Source organism: Rhipicephalus microplus, unplaced genomic scaffold (genome assembly GCF_043290135.1).
Source record: "Rhipicephalus microplus isolate Deutch F79 unplaced genomic scaffold, USDA_Rmic scaffold_780, whole genome shotgun sequence".
Taxonomy (NCBI): Eukaryota; Metazoa; Arthropoda; class Arachnida; order Ixodida; family Ixodidae; genus Rhipicephalus; species Rhipicephalus microplus.
In genome coordinates, this window is record NW_027465336.1 from 1 (window position 1) to 15,000 (window position 15,000).

General features: G+C 61.7%; 2 non-coding genes across 2 annotated transcripts; both read right to left on the reverse strand.

Moving 5' to 3' along the window:
• Positions 1–2,363: 2,363 nt before the first annotated feature.
• On the reverse strand, positions 2,364–2,516 carry LOC142795626 (5.8S ribosomal RNA). The gene has a single exon (XR_012893172.1). It is a non-coding gene; the product is annotated as a 5.8S ribosomal RNA (ribosomal RNA).
• Positions 2,517–4,235: 1,719 nt separating this feature from the next.
• Positions 4,236–6,050, reverse strand: LOC142795631 (small subunit ribosomal RNA). Its single transcript, XR_012893176.1, has one exon. It is a non-coding gene; the product is annotated as a small subunit ribosomal RNA (ribosomal RNA).
• Between the last annotated feature and the right edge of the window lie 8,950 nt (positions 6,051–15,000).

Consider the following 15,000-nt stretch of genomic DNA (forward strand, 5'->3'; position numbering starts at 1 on the left):
TTGCACGTCAGAATCGCTTCGGACCTCCACCAGAGTTTCCTCTGGCCTCGTCCTGCCCGGGCATAGTTCACCATCTTTCGGGTGCCAACGTGTGCGCTCTCGCTCCGCCCCGGCGACGTGTGAGCGCCTGGGACGGGCCGTTGCTGCGCCCTTTATCGGACCCCTGTGCGGTCCGGGATCGCAACGCAGCCTTCACGTTTCATTGCGCCATTGGGTTTCGGGAGACCCATTGACTCGCGCACATGTTAGACTCCTTGGTCCGTGTTTCAAGACGGGTCGGGTGGGTTACCGACCTACTCGCCGCAAACCACGATAGCGCCTCCGCGGGAGAATAGCCCCGCTCGCAGAGGCTTCTCGCCGGCCAACCCGCCGCCGCGGGACCAACCCGGACAGCAGGAGACGACAAGCTTGCCCAGCGGGTTCTCCGCTCCGTTTCCGGAGGGCGTCATCGTTCGGGCCTCCCGACAACCGGGAGAAGCCCATGGGGCCTGGACGGGGTGACGAACTTTTCGTGCACGGCGTGGTATAACTCCCGCGTGCCGTCTCCGAAGAGACGGGCAGGTCACCTCCACTGCCGGACTCAAAGTCGTGCTTGTTCCCTTTGACCCGCGTCCGTCGCGGCGTCCTACCGGCGGTGGGAAGTGCGCACCCCGGAGACCGCGTCTGCGTGCCAGCAGCCGGAACAGTCCCCCGAAGGGGACCGTTTACCTGACGCCGCCGGCTCCGCGATCGTCCGGAGACTGAATCCCACCGCTTTCGAGCTTCGAGGGCCCACCCGTTTTACTCTAAGCGGTTTCACGTACTCTTGAACTCTCTCTTCAAAGTTCTTTTCAACTTTCCCTCACGGTACTTGTGAACTATCGGTCTCTCGGTCGTATTTAGCCTTAGATGGAGTTTACCACCCACTTAGGGCTGCACTCTCAAGCAACCCGACTCACGGGAGGCTCCATCCCGGGCGCGCAACGGCGGAGACGGGCCTGGCACCCACTCTGGGACAAGCCCCTGTCAGGGGGACTTGCACCGTCGCAAACACCCGAGAACGTCGCCTCCCATACACCACATTTCCCGACCGCCTGCAAGGACGGGGGATTCGGTGCTGGGCTCGGTCCCGTTTCGCTCGCAGCTACTCGGGGAATCCCTGTTGGTTTCTTTTCCTCCGCTTAGTGATATGCTTAAATTCAGCGGGTTGTCTCGCCTGATCTGAGGTCGACAGCGGATACATTCGCTTCCATCAACTTCCTGCACGACCGCGTGCGCTCGCCCTACCAAGTGCGCCCGCAACCCTGTACAGGGCCACTTCTTCACAAGGCTGGCAATCGGCTTCCCCGCTGCACGCGTGCGGCGCACAACCGGTGTGACGTGGAAGTGACGGGACACGTTCGTAAACCCATCGCGAACCGAGTACGACGCCCTACCAAGTGCGCCCGCAACCCTGTACAGGGTCACATCTTCACAAGGCTGGCAAGCGGCATTCCGCTGCGCGCGTGCGTCGTCCGAGCAGTTGCGTGATAAACGACCGTGTCGAAAGCCCAAACACCGCCGAGGCCAGTCGCCGCCGCCGCAAGGGCAGCCACGCAGCCTGGCGAGAGGCATCGTCTCGTGTAGCGTCGCCCCCGCCCCAACTGGAGTGGCCCAGTTTTTTGAACGGGACGGGAACTGCGAAGCACTTAGACCGACGGCGGACTACGACGAGAACGCCTTAAGCTTCGCCAACGTTTCGCCAACTCGTGCGGGAGACTTTTTCCGCTTCGCGGCAAGTCGTCGCGCCGTGCTCTCCGCATCAACCGCGTACGCAGCGAACCGCAAACGTCGGGCGCAGCCTCCTCACCTCCCTGCGCTTTGCGCGCGAACGTTCCCTGTTCGCGCGGCAAAGCCTGGAGGAGGCACGGCCCCGCAGCGTGTTCGAGCGCCCGGTCTACGGGACACCCTGCTTACTTCGAGGGCAACAAGCGCAACGCAAGGCTGCGATCTCGCGCACTTTGCGCACGGCTGGAGAAGCTTTGCTGGCCGGCTTTCGCTCCTCGTGTTTACCGTGCGTTAAAGTTGCGCGTCCGTGGCTCTCGCAGCTCTTGCGCGCCCGGTCGCAGAGAGGAGTACGCAACCTCGACCGCACTTTCCCTGCAGGCTTCCTTCCGACTCGAAGTCCTGCGGCGGTCTCAACGAGGTGCCACATCCTCAATGCAGTCGGTCGCCCCCGTTTCGGTTGGGCTCTGGCACGACGGTCGCCACCGTCTCGCCCTTGAGTGGCCGCTGTTGGCGCTCGCTGTGAGGTGTTCAGCGTGCTGTCCGTGTTGCCGACGCGGTCAAAACGAGTCGACGGCTCACGTTCCCTTGTGCGCCGAAGGCTCTCTTGATATGTGATCCGACCCTCAGACAGACGAAGCCAAGGGAAGACCCAAGGCCGCAATGTGCGTTCAAAGAATCAGTGCTCAGTGTGTCCTGCAATTCACACCAAGTCTCGCAGCTGGCTGCGTTCTTCATCGACCCGAGAACCGAGTGATCCACCGCTTAGAGTCGTGAAAAAGTGTTTGTTCAATTCCGTACAGTCAAAACCAAACGTTTCTGGCACTCGGCCAAACAGTGGCCAAGAAGGGCGCTTTTCAGCGCACGCTTGGACTCCAAAACTCTGCCGCGCCTTTTTCGGCTGCCGCAAATCGAGCAAACGGTGTGTTTCGGACGGCGTTTCGCTTTCGCTACTTGCGAGTGCTTTCGTGGTCCACCCCTCTATAAATACTCGGGAGGCGTCGAAGCCGGTTCTCCAAGCCGGACCCGTAGGTATCGTTGTGTGCTCGCTCTCATTGGCCCGCCTAACCAGAAAATGCCTGCGGTACACCCATTTGGATAAGAGTGCACGCAGATGCGGGCCTCGACGGCTACACATTTCCTCGGGCGGCCGCCTCCCGGCCTCCGTGGAGCGCGGGATGCACGGTCCCATCGACAAGCCTCTCCCGTTTTTACCGTGGCGTCGCGGTTCACCACGGCAGGCGGGTCGGTCTCCTCCGCATAAAAAGGGGGACCCCCGCTTTTTGTTCCACGAAATCGCACAAGCTTTTTTCGCATCCACGGTTTGCCACCGCACACCAAAATGCCGATCCGGCTGCCTACTTTAGCCAACAGGTGGAGCCAGGCGCGCCGTACTTGCGCGGCACTTCCCACGTCCACCGAAGTCGGTGCCAAGGACCACTTTCGGCGCCGGAGACGCGTACGAGCCTACTCGAGGCGGAAGAACGAAGCCAGCAAGGGCCTGGCCGCAAGTGCGTTCAATTGTCGGGACGTCCAAGTCCCTCGTTCTTCCGTGCTTCCTCTTTCGGCAAGTCGTTGCGGCACCTTCCCAAAGCGCGCAGACCCGCTAATCGCGACGAGCGCGACGTGGCCGTGCCGCCTTTCCCTCGGCAGCAAGCAAAACGCCTGGCAACGTCGACGCTCCCCTAACCGCGATCTCGCACCGTGTTTCGTGTGGCGAATTCAAAAGCCGGCCGGCGCTGCTGCAACCATTACGGTCGGTACGCATACGCCGCGGAGGGCGGGACGGTCATCGGAGCGTGCGGTTCCTCCATCGAGTACTGCGCACCTCGGCCGTCGCATCGCCGTGCCATGACCGGCCGCGCGTCAACGCGAACCGGTGCCAGCGAGATCCCTCGCCTGCAAGAACCGACCGGCAGCCTCCGTCACCCGAGGACGCGGAGGCGCTTGCCGCGGACGGCGGGACGGTATGCACTGGTGCACAGCGGACCCGTCACATCGCCAGTTCCTTGACCGACCGCCGACGCTTGTGCCGTTCCTCTCGTACTTGGCAGTCGCCGCGCGATTGTCGGGTCTCGTTCTTGCACGCTCGAACGGTCGGGAGGGCACTCGGCTGGCGTTTCGGGAACGCGCAGCCTCGCCTTCTACCGACGTAACCACGACTCGCCGTTCGCGCTCCGCCGCTCCTGTTTACAGTACTAGGCGGTCCCGCAGCGGTCGGGTCGCGCATTTCGAGCGCTTCGAGCCACGGTGCAGTGGCGGGTCGAAAGCCGACCTATGAGTGCGTTGCGCCGTTTGTACCCGCGTCCGCCACCTGGCCGACCGTCCAAGGTCGCGGTGTTGGCGTCCGCTGGGCGCAACAATTTGTCACGGGGTGCCGCTCCACATTCAGGCAGCCCCGTGGGGAAAAGCCGACCCCGCGTCCAAACGGGGTCAGCGGCAGAAAGTGTCGGGCGCAGACGCAGCTGAGGCGCTCACCCTTCACAATCCGTTAATGATCCTTCCGCAGGTTCACCTACGGAAACCTTGTTACGACTTTTACTTCCTCTAAATGATCAAGTTTGGTCATCTTTCCAACAGACCGGCGCAACCGAAAGGCCGCGCCGGACATCGGTCCGAAGACCTCACTAAATCATTCAATCGGTAGTAGCGACGGGCGGTGTGTACAAAGGGCAGGGACGTAATCAACGCGAGCTTATGACTCGCGCTTACTGGGAATTCCTCGTTCAAGGGGAACAATTGCAAGCCCCTATCCCAATCACGAAAGAAGTTCCACGGGTTACCCAGTCTTTTCAGACAGGGATAAAGACACGCTGCTTCCTTCAGTGTAGCGCGCGTGCGGCCCCGGACATCTAAGGGCATCACAGACCTGTTATTGCTCTGTTTCGTGCGGCTAGGAGCCGCTTGTCCCTCTAAGAAGGTTGTAAGGTGCTGGGAACCCCGCACCTATTTAATAGGCTAGAGTCTCGTTCGTTATCGGAATTAACCAGACAAATCGCTCCACCAACTAAGAACGGCCATGCACCACCATCCACCGAATCAAGAAAGAGCTCTCAATCTGTCAATCCTCCCAGTGTCCGGGCCGGGTAAGTTTTCCCGTGTTGAGTCAAATTAAGCCGCAGGCTCCACTCCTGGTGGTGCCCTTCCGTCAATTCCTTTAAGTTTCAGCTTTGCAACCATACTTCCCCCGGAACCCAAATACTTTGGTTTCCCGGAAGCTGCCCGCCGAGTCATTTGAGTAACTCAGGCGGATCGCTGGTTGGCATCGTTTATGGTCAGAACTAGGGCGGTATCTGATCGCCTTCGAACCTCTGACTTTCTTTCTTGATCAATGAAAACATTCTTGGCAAATGCTTTCGCAGTAGTTCGTCTTGCGACGGTCCAAGAATTTCACCTCTAGCGCCGCAATACGAATGCCCCCGTCCGTCCCTCTTAATCATTACCTCGTATTCCAAAAACCAACAGAACAGAAACGAGGTCTTGTTCTATTATTCCATGCAAGTTTATTCAGGCGACTCGCCTGCGTTGAGCACTCTAATTTTTTCAAAGTAAAAGCACCGGCCATCTCGAGGCACACAATGAAGTGCACCAAGAAAGAACCGGCATGATGTTCAGTCCGAGCCGTCGCATCGGGTAGATGCACTACTCGTCTGGAACTGAGATCCAACTACGAGCTTTTTAACCGCAGCAGCTTTAGTATACGCTATTGGAGCTGGAATTACCGCGGCTGCTGGCACCAGACTTGCCCTCCAATTGATCCTCGTTAAAGGATTTAGAGTGTACTCATTTCAATTACGGGGCCTCAAAAGAGTCCCGTATTGTTATTTTTCGTCACTACCTCCCCGTGCCGGGAGTGGGTAATTTGCGCGCCTGCTGCCTTCCTTGGATGTGGTAGCCGTTTCTCAGGCTCCCTCTCCGGAATCGAACCCTGATTCTCCGTTACCCGTAACAACCATGGTAAGCAAGTAACCTACCATCGAAAGTTGATAAGGCAGACACTTGAAAGAAACGTCGCCGGCTCGTGGCCATGCGATCAGCACAAAGTTATCCAGAGTCACCACACAATACGGGCCGAAACCCGATCGATCTTGGTCTAATAAAAGCACCCGTTACCCAAAGGGCTCCAGGCTCACTGCATGTATTAGCTCTAGAATTGCCACAGTTATCCAAGTAGGAAGAAACGATCTAAGGAACCATAACTGATTTAATGAGCCATTCGCGGTTTCGCCTTATTTCGGCATGTACTTAGACATGCATGGCTTAATCTTTGAGACAAGCATATGATTACTGGCAGGATCAACCAGGTAATCGTTCGACTGCGCGTCCGTCCTCGCCTTCGGCGGGCCGGACGCAGTCTGTGTGCGGCGGAGGCCACCTTCAGGCGCCCCAACACGCTTATTTTGCACTCCGAGATGACGGCGTTCGAGCTCGCTACGGCACAACCTTCCCGAAAGACGAGTGGGAGCCGTGCGGCAAGAAGCACGTTCATGCTCGCTCTTTTTCGTTGCATCGACTCGGTCGCGCCGTGCGGGTTGCCCAAGCCCGCTGCACTGTCGGTGGACCGGCCGGAACTAGCAACGGAGCCGAGACTGCAAAGCCGCCAGACGACGGGTCACGCCCGCGTCTTCGGCGCTTTCGCATCTGAATCGCCCGAGGACGACACGGAACACACCTCGATATCGTGGTAAAACGGCACCGTCCGACAACCAGCCCCTAACGCATCAAGCGGATGAGGCTGCAGACGACTGCCGTGGATTCCCCTGGAGCAGACCCGAGGACACGCTTGACGAGGCCGAAGCCCGCCGCATATCAGACACCCGGTCGCTTTCGCGTACGCCGCTCACGAGAACCCCCACATAATAGCAGCGATAAGTACCCAGACCTCCTTGGGCACTAATACGAGCGTACTCGAGAAAATTTCACCGCGGGTGTGCCCCGAAACGTGTGGCACGTTGAGCGTGCCACAAGTCTACGTCGCTCTCAAACCCGCCGAGGTCGTAGAATTTGCGACCCTACTCACGAAATTCCCACCGAGGATACGGCCGCAAACGTACCGCACCTTGGGTAGGCCACGAGTTTGTGCAACACTACGCTGACGGCACAGCACCGAGGTCGTGCGCGCACGCACGGGAAAATTCCGCCGCGGTTTCTGCCGAAAACGTGAGGCACCACGACTCTCCGCAAGTTCGCGTCGACTGCGAAAGACCGAAGTCGTGAACGACGTGTCCGCTACTCGCCGCCGACACGCTGGACACCAAACGTACAACGACTCGACGGCGTCGTAGAGGCCCACGACGCGGTTTTCCTTAACGACGTCTCGGCGTGGCACCGACAGGTTAGAACGGCCGACCAACGTTCCCTGTCCGCCGTTCGGCTCAGTCGAAGGGCTCGGCGACTTCGGCAACGCTGCGAAGCCGCACGGTGACGCACGCCATGTCCCCATTTTTTTTTTTTTTCTTTCTGCGTCTGCCGGGGTGCCCCTATAATAGCAGCGATAAGCACCCAGACCGCCGTGGGTCGCTCGCCCCGGCTGACGTGGTTTTTCGTACTCCTGCGGCGGTCGCCGTCAAGCACGTCCAAATACGCTACTTTCGTGGGCGCATTCACGCTCTTTCGCTTCGCCGGAGTGCCAGCACTCACTCTGCCAAAAACGGCGAACATCCGAGCGGCGGTTCCCACTTTTGCGTCGGCGTCGCAAACCCCGCCCCGGCAGACGAGGTTTGCCGTACTCGTGCGACGGTGGCCGGCGGGCACGTCGAAAGACGCCGATATCGTGCGCGAATTGGCGCACCTTGGCTTCACCGGAGTGCCGCCACTGACTCCTCCAAAAACGGCGAAGATCCGAGCGGCGCTTCCCACTTTCGCATCGGCGTCCCGAACTCCGCCCCGGCTGACGCGGTTTACCGTACTCGTGCGACGGTCGCCGGCGAGCACGTGGAAAGACGCCGATATCGTGCCCGAATCGGCTCCGTTCGGCTTCGCCGGAGTGCCAGCACTGGCTCGGCGAAAGACGACGAACATCCGAGCGACGGTTCTCACTATTGCGTACGCGTCGCAAACCCCGCCCCGGCAGACGCACTTTGCCGTACTCGTGCGACGGTCGCCGGCGAGCACGTAGAAAGACGCCGATATCGTGCCGGAATCGGCCCCGTTTGGCTTCGCCGGAGTGCCAGCACTCACTCGGCCACAAACGGCGAACATCCGAGCGGCGGTTCCCACTTAGCCGTCGGCGTCCCGAACTCCGCCCCGGCAGACGCGGTTGCCGAGCTCGTGCGACTAGCGACCGCGAAGCCGTCTCGCGACGCCGCTTTCGTGCGCGGCTCCCACTGCGACCTGGGTCACCCGAGGTCGACGAGCAAGAAAGAATGTCGAAAAAAAATTTTTTTTTTTTTTGCGTCTGCCGGGGTGCCCCTATAATAGCAGCGATAAGCACCCAGACCGCCATGGGTCGCTCGCCCCGGCTGACGTGGTTTTTCGTTTTCCTGCGGTGGTCGTCGTCAAGCACGTCCAAACACGCCACTTTCGTGGGCGCATTCGCGCTCTTTCGCTTCGCCGGAGTGCCAGCACTCACTCTGCCAAAAACGGCGAACATCCTAGTGGCGGTTCCCACTTTTGCGTCGGCGTCGCCAACCCCGCCCCGGCATACGCGGTTTGCCGTACTCGTGCGGCGGTGGCCGGCGGGCACGTCGAAAGACACCGATATCGTGCGCGAGTCGATGCTTCTTGGTCTCGCAGGAGGGCCGCCACTCACTCCTGCAAAAACGGCGAAGATCCGAGCGGCGCTTCCCACTTTTTCGTCGGCATCGCAAACCTCGCCCCGGCAGACGCGCTTTGCCGTACTCGTGCGACGGTCGCCGGCGAGCACGTCGAAATACGCCGATATCGTGCCCGAATCGGCCCCGTTTCGCTTCGCCGGAGTGCCAGCACTCACTCGGCCAAAAACGGCGAACATCCGAGCAGCGGTACCCACTTAGCCGTCGGCATCCCGAACTCCGCGCCGGCTGACGCGGTTGCCGAGCTCGTGCGACTAGCGACCGCGAACGCGTCTCGCGACGCCGCTTTCGTGCGCGGCTCCCATTGCGACCTGGGTTACCCGAGCTCGACCAGCAAAAAAGAAGGTCGAAAAAAAATTTTTTTTTTCTGCGTCTGCCGGGGTGCCCCTATAATAGCAGCGATAAGCACCCAGACCGCCGTGGGTCGCTCGCCCCGGCTGACGTGGTTTTTCGTACTCCTGCAGCGGTCGCCGTCAAGCACGTCCAAATACGCCACTTTCGTGGGCGCTTTCGCGCTCTTTCGCGTCGCCGGTGTGCCAGCACTCACTCTGCCAAAAACGGCGAACATCCTAGTGGCGGTTCCCACTTTTGCGTCGGCGTCGCCAACCCCGCCCCGGCATACGCGGTTTGCCGTACTCGTGCGGCGGTGGCCGGCGGGCACGTCGAAAGACACCGATATCGTGCGCGAGTCGATGCTTCTTGGTCTCGCAGGAGGGCCGCCACTCACTCCTGCAAAAACGGCGAAGATCCGAGCGGCGCTTCCCACTTTTTCGTCGGCATCGCAAACCTCGCCCCGGCAGACGCGCTTTGCCGTACTCGTGCGACGGTCGCCGGCGAGCACGTCGAAATACGCCGATATCGTGCCCGAATCGGCCCCGTTTCGCTTCGCCGGAGTGCCAGCACTCACTCGGCCAAAAACGGCGAACATCCGAGCAGCGGTACCCACTTAGCCGTCGGCATCCCGAACTCCGCGCCGGCTGACGCGGTTGCCGAGCTCGTGCGACTAGCGACCGCGAACGCGTCTCGCGACGCCGCTTTCGTGCGCGGCTCCCATTGCGACCTGGGTTACCCGAGCTCGACCAGCAAAAAAGAAGGTCGAAAAAAAATTTTTTTTTTCTGCGTCTGCCGGGGTGCCCCTATAATAGCAGCGATAAGCACCCAGACCGCCGTGGGTCGCTCGCCCCGGCTGACGTGGTTTTTCGTACTCCTGCAGCGGTCGCCGTCAAGCACGTCCAAATACGCCACTTTCGTGGGCGCTTTCGCGCTCTTTCGCGTCGCCGGTGTGCCAGCACTCACTCTGCCAAAAACGGCCAACATCCGAGCGGCGGTTCCCACTTTTGCGTCGGCGTCGTAAACCCCGCCCCGGCAGACGCGGTTTGCCCTACTCGTTCGACGGTCGCCGGCGAGCGCGTCGAAAGACGCCGATATCGTGCGCTAATTGGCGCTCCTTGGCTTCTCCGGAGTGCCGCCACTCACTCCTCCAAAAACGGCGAAGATCCGAGCGGCGTTCTCCACTTTCGCATCGGCGTCCCGAACTCCGCCCGGGCTGACGCGGTTTACCGTACTCGTGCGACGGTCGCCGCCGGGCACGTCGAAAGACGCCGATATCGTGCCGTAATCGGCCCCGTTTGGCTTCGCCCGAGTGCCAGCACTCACTCGGCCAAAAACGGCGAACATCCGAGCAGCGTTTCCCACTTTCGCATCGGCGTCCCGAAGCCCGCCCCGGCAGACGCGGTTTGCCCTACTCGAGCGACGGTCGCCGGCGATCACGTCGAAAGGCGCCGAATTCGTGCACGAATCGATGCTTCTTGGTCTCGCAGGAGGGCCGCCACTCACTCCTGCAAAAACGGCGAAGATCCGAGTTGCGCTTCCCACTTTTTCGTCGGCGTCCCGAACTACGCCCCGGCTGACGCGGTTTACCGTACTCGTGCGACGGTCGCCGGCGGGCACTTCAAAATACGCCGATTTCGTGGGCGCATTCACGCTGTTTCGCTTCCCCGGAGTGCCAACACTCACTCTGCCGAAAGCGGCGATCATCCGAGCGGCGGTTCCCACTTTTGCGTCGGCTTCGCAAACGGCGCCCCGGCAGACGCGCTCGTGCGACGTACTCGTGCGACGGTCGCCGGCGAGCACGTCGAAAGACGCCGATATCGTGCTCGAATCGACCCCGTTTCGCTTCGCCGGAGTGCTGCCAGTCACGGCGCAGAAAACGGCGAACAAGTGTTTTTTTTTTTTTCCTAGAATTTGTGTTATAGAAGGCACATTTGATATCGGACGATAATTTTCAACTTTATCACGCGCACCGATTTTCGTGTAGAGGTTTGCAAGTTTATGGGAATTTCTCCACTTGGAATAATGCGATTTAGTAGTACTACGAGAACTTCATGGATGTACTCAAGGGTACGGGGCAAGTCAGTTACGTCAACACCTGCAGATTTTTTACACTTCAAACTGAAAATTGTTGGTTGTGAGTCCTCGTGTGATATTAAAGGCCGATTCGCTAACACATAGAACAAAGAAAGAAAGGAAGAAAAAACGCCCGCGCTCGCTCAAGAAACCTGGGTTCGCAACAAGTGGCAACAACAAGCAACCGAGCGAGTGCGCCAAAACCCGTGGCGGCCGAACAAACGCGAAGTCCCAACCGCGTCAGCCGGGGCGGCACGGGACAGGAAAAATCACTTCAGCCGGGGCGGCGGGGCACCGAATAAACCTCGTCACCTCGTCGCAGGATAAAAGAGGAAACAAAAAATCTAAACAGCGTCTGCTGGAGCGAATGCGTAATAAAACAACAACAACAACAAAAAAAAAACACCCGCGCTCAAGAAGTCTGCAATCCTCACAAAAGGCGACTGTGACCGAGCAGCGTCAGCCGGGGCCGTGCGGAAACGGAAAAACCGCGACTACCGGGGCGTCGAGGCACCGAAAAATCCTCTTCAGCCGCGGCGAAAAAAAAAAACAAAAAGAAAGACGGAGGGGGGGGGGGAACCACGTCTGCCGGGGCGAAGGAAAAAAAAAAACGCGTCTGCCGGGGCGAGCCCGGGTGCGGCACCACCGGGAAAACTGTGGCAAACAGACATGGCGATCGAGTGAGTGGGCCGCCAGCCAGGCTCAGCCAAAAAGTGCAAAGTCCGAACTGCGTCAGCCGGGGCGGCAAAAACCGCGTCAGCCGGGGCGGCGCAAAAAACCGCGTCTGCCGGGGCGGCACGAAACCGCGTCAGCCGGGGCGGGGCGAAAACTGCGTCAGCCGGGGCGAAAAGAAAAAAAAAAACGCGTCTGCCGGGGCAAGCCCGGGTGCGGCACCACCGGGAAAACTGTGGCAAACAGACATGGCGATCGAGTGAGTGGGCCGCCAGCCAGGCACAGCCGAAAAGTGCAAAGTCCGAACCGTGTCAGCCGGGGCGACGCAAAAACCGCGTCAGCCGGGGCGGCGCGAAAACCGCGTCAGCCGGGGCGGCACGAAACCGCGTCAGCCGGGGCGGCGCGAAAACTGCGTCAGCCGGGGCGGCGCGAAAACCTCGTCAGCCGGGGCGAGCGAAAAGGGGGGGGGGGGGGGAACCACGTCTGCCGGGGCGAAAGAAAAAAAAAACGCGTCTGCCGGGGCGAGCCCGGGTGCGGCACCACCGGGAAGACTGTGGCAAACAGACATGGCGATCGAGTGAGTGGGCCGCCAGCCAGGCTCAGCCCAAAAAGTGCCAAGTCCGAACTGCGTCAGCCGGGGCGGCAAAAACCGCGTCAGCCGGGGCGGCGCGAAAACCGCGTCTGCCGGGGCGGCGCGAAAACTGCGTCAGCCGGGGCGAGCCCGGGTGCGGCACCACCGGGAAAACTGTGGCTAACAGACATGGCGATCGAGTGAGTGGGCCACCAGCCAGGCTCAGCCAAAAAGTGCCAAGTCCGAACTGCGTCAGCCGGGGCGGCAAAAACCGCGTCAGCCGGGGCGGCGCAAAAAAACCGCGTCTGCCGGGGCGGCACGAAACCGCGTCAGCCGGGGCGGCGCGAAAACTGCGTCAGCCGGGGCGAAAGAAAAAAAAAAACGCGTCTGCCGGGGCGAGCCCGGGTGCGGCACCACCGGGAAAACTGTGGCAAACAGACATGGCGATCGAGTGAGTGGGCCGCCAGCCAGGCACAGCCGAAAAGTGCTAAGTCCGAACTGCGTCTGCCGGGGCGGCACGAAACCGCGTCAGCCGGGGCGGCGCGAAAACCGCGTCTGCCGGGGCGGCACGAAACCGCGTCAGCCGGGGCGGCGCGAAAACTGCGTCAGCCGGGGCGAGCCCGGGTGCGGCACCACCGGGAAAACTGTGGCAAACAGACATGGCGATCGAGTGAGTGGGCCGCCAGCCAGGCACAGCCGAAAAGTGCTAAGTCCGAACTGCGTCTGCCGGGGCGGCACGAAACCGCGTCAGCCGGGGCGGCGCGAAAACCGCGTCTGCCGGGGCGGCACGAAACCGCGTCAGCCGGGGCGGCGCGAAAACTGCGTCAGCCGGGGCGAGCCCGGGTGCGGCACCACCGGGAAAACTGTGGCAAACAGACATGGCGATCGAGTGAGTGGGCCGCCAGCCAGGCACAGCCGAAAAGTGCTAAGTCCGAACTGCGTCAGCCGGGGCGGCAAAAACCGCGTCAGCCGGGGCGGCGCAAAAAACCGCGTCTGCCGGGGCGGCACGAAACCGCGTCAGCCGGGGCGGCGCGAAAACTGCGTCAGCCGGGGCGAAAGAAAAAAAAAAAACGCGTCTGCCGGGGCGAGCCCGGGTGCGGCACCACCGGGAAAACTGTGGCAAACAGACATGGCGATCGAGTGAGTGGGCCGCCAGCCAGGCACAGCCGAAAAGTGCTAAGTCCGAACTGCGTCTGCCGGGGCGGCACGAAACCGCGTCAGCCGGGGCGGCGCGAAAACCGCGTCTGCCGGGGCGGCACGAAACCGCGTCAGCCGGGGCGGCGCGAAAACTGCGTCAGCCGGGGCGAGCCCGGGTGCGGCACCACCGGGAAAACTGTGGCAAACAGACATGGCGATCGAGTGAGTGGGCCGCCAGCCAGGCACAGCCGAAAAGTGCTAAGTCCGAACTGCGTCTGCCGGGGCGGCACGAAACCGCGTCAGCCGGGGCGGCGCGAAAACCGCGTCTGCCGGGGCGGCACGAAACCGCGTCAGCCGGGGCGGCGCGAAAACTGCGTCAGCCGGGGCGAGCCCGGGTGCGGCACCACCGGGAAAACTGTGGCAAACAGACATGGCGATCGAGTGAGTGGGCCGCCAGCCAGGCACAGCCGAAAAGTGCAAAGTCCGAACCGTGTCAGCCGGGGCGACGCAAAAACCGCGTCAGCCGGGGCGGCGCGAAAACCGCGTCAGCCGGGGCGGCACGAAACCGCGTCAGCCGGGGCGGCGCGAAAACTGCGTCAGCCGGGGCGGCGCGAAAACCTCGTCAGCCGGGGCGAGCGAAAAGGGGGGGGGGGGAACCACGTCTGCCGGGGCGAAAGAAAAAAAAAACGCGTCTGCCGGGGCGAGCCCGGGTGCGGCACCACCGGGAAGACTGTGGCAAACAGACATGGCGATCGAGTGAGTGGGCCGCCAGCCAGGCTCAGCCCAAAAAGTGCCAAGTCCGAACTGCGTCAGCCGGGGCGGCAAAAACCGCGTCAGCCGGGGCGGCGCGAAAACCGCGTCTGCCGGGGCGGCGCGAAAACTGCGTCAGCCGGGGCGAGCCCGGGTGCGGCACCACCGGGAAAACTGTGGCTAACAGACATGGCGATCGAGTGAGTGGGCCACCAGCCAGGCTCAGCCAAAAAGTGCCAAGTCCGAACTGCGTCAGCCGGGGCGGCAAAAACCGCGTCAGCCGGGGCGGCGCAAAAAAACCGCGTCTGCCGGGGCGGCACGAAACCGCGTCAGCCGGGGCGGCGCGAAAACTGCGTCAGCCGGGGCGAAAGAAAAAAAAAAACGCGTCTGCCGGGGCGAGCCCGGGTGCGGCACCACCGGGAAAACTGTGGCAAACAGACATGGCGATCGAGTGAGTGGGCCGCCAGCCAGGCACAGCCGAAAAGTGCTAAGTCCGAACTGCGTCTGCCGGGGCGGCACGAAACCGCGTCAGCCGGGGCGGCGCGAAAACCGCGTCTGCCGGGGCGGCACGAAACCGCGTCAGCCGGGGCGGCGCGAAAACTGCGTCAGCCGGGGCGAGCCCGGGTGCGGCACCACCGGGAAAACTGTGGCAAACAGACATGGCGATCGAGTGAGTGGGCCGCCAGCCAGGCACAGCCGAAAAGTGCTAAGTCCGAACTGCGTCTGCCGGGGCGGCACGAAACCGCGTCAGCCGGGGCGGCGCGAAAACCGCGTCTGCCGGGGCGGCACGAAACCGCGTCAGCCGGGGCGGCGCGAAAACTGCGTCAGCCGGGGCGAGCCCGGGTGCGGCACCACCGGGAAAACTGTGGCAAACAGACATGGCGATCGAGTGAGTGGGCCGCCAGCCAGGCACAGCCGAAAAGTGCTAAGTCCGAACTGCGTCAGCCG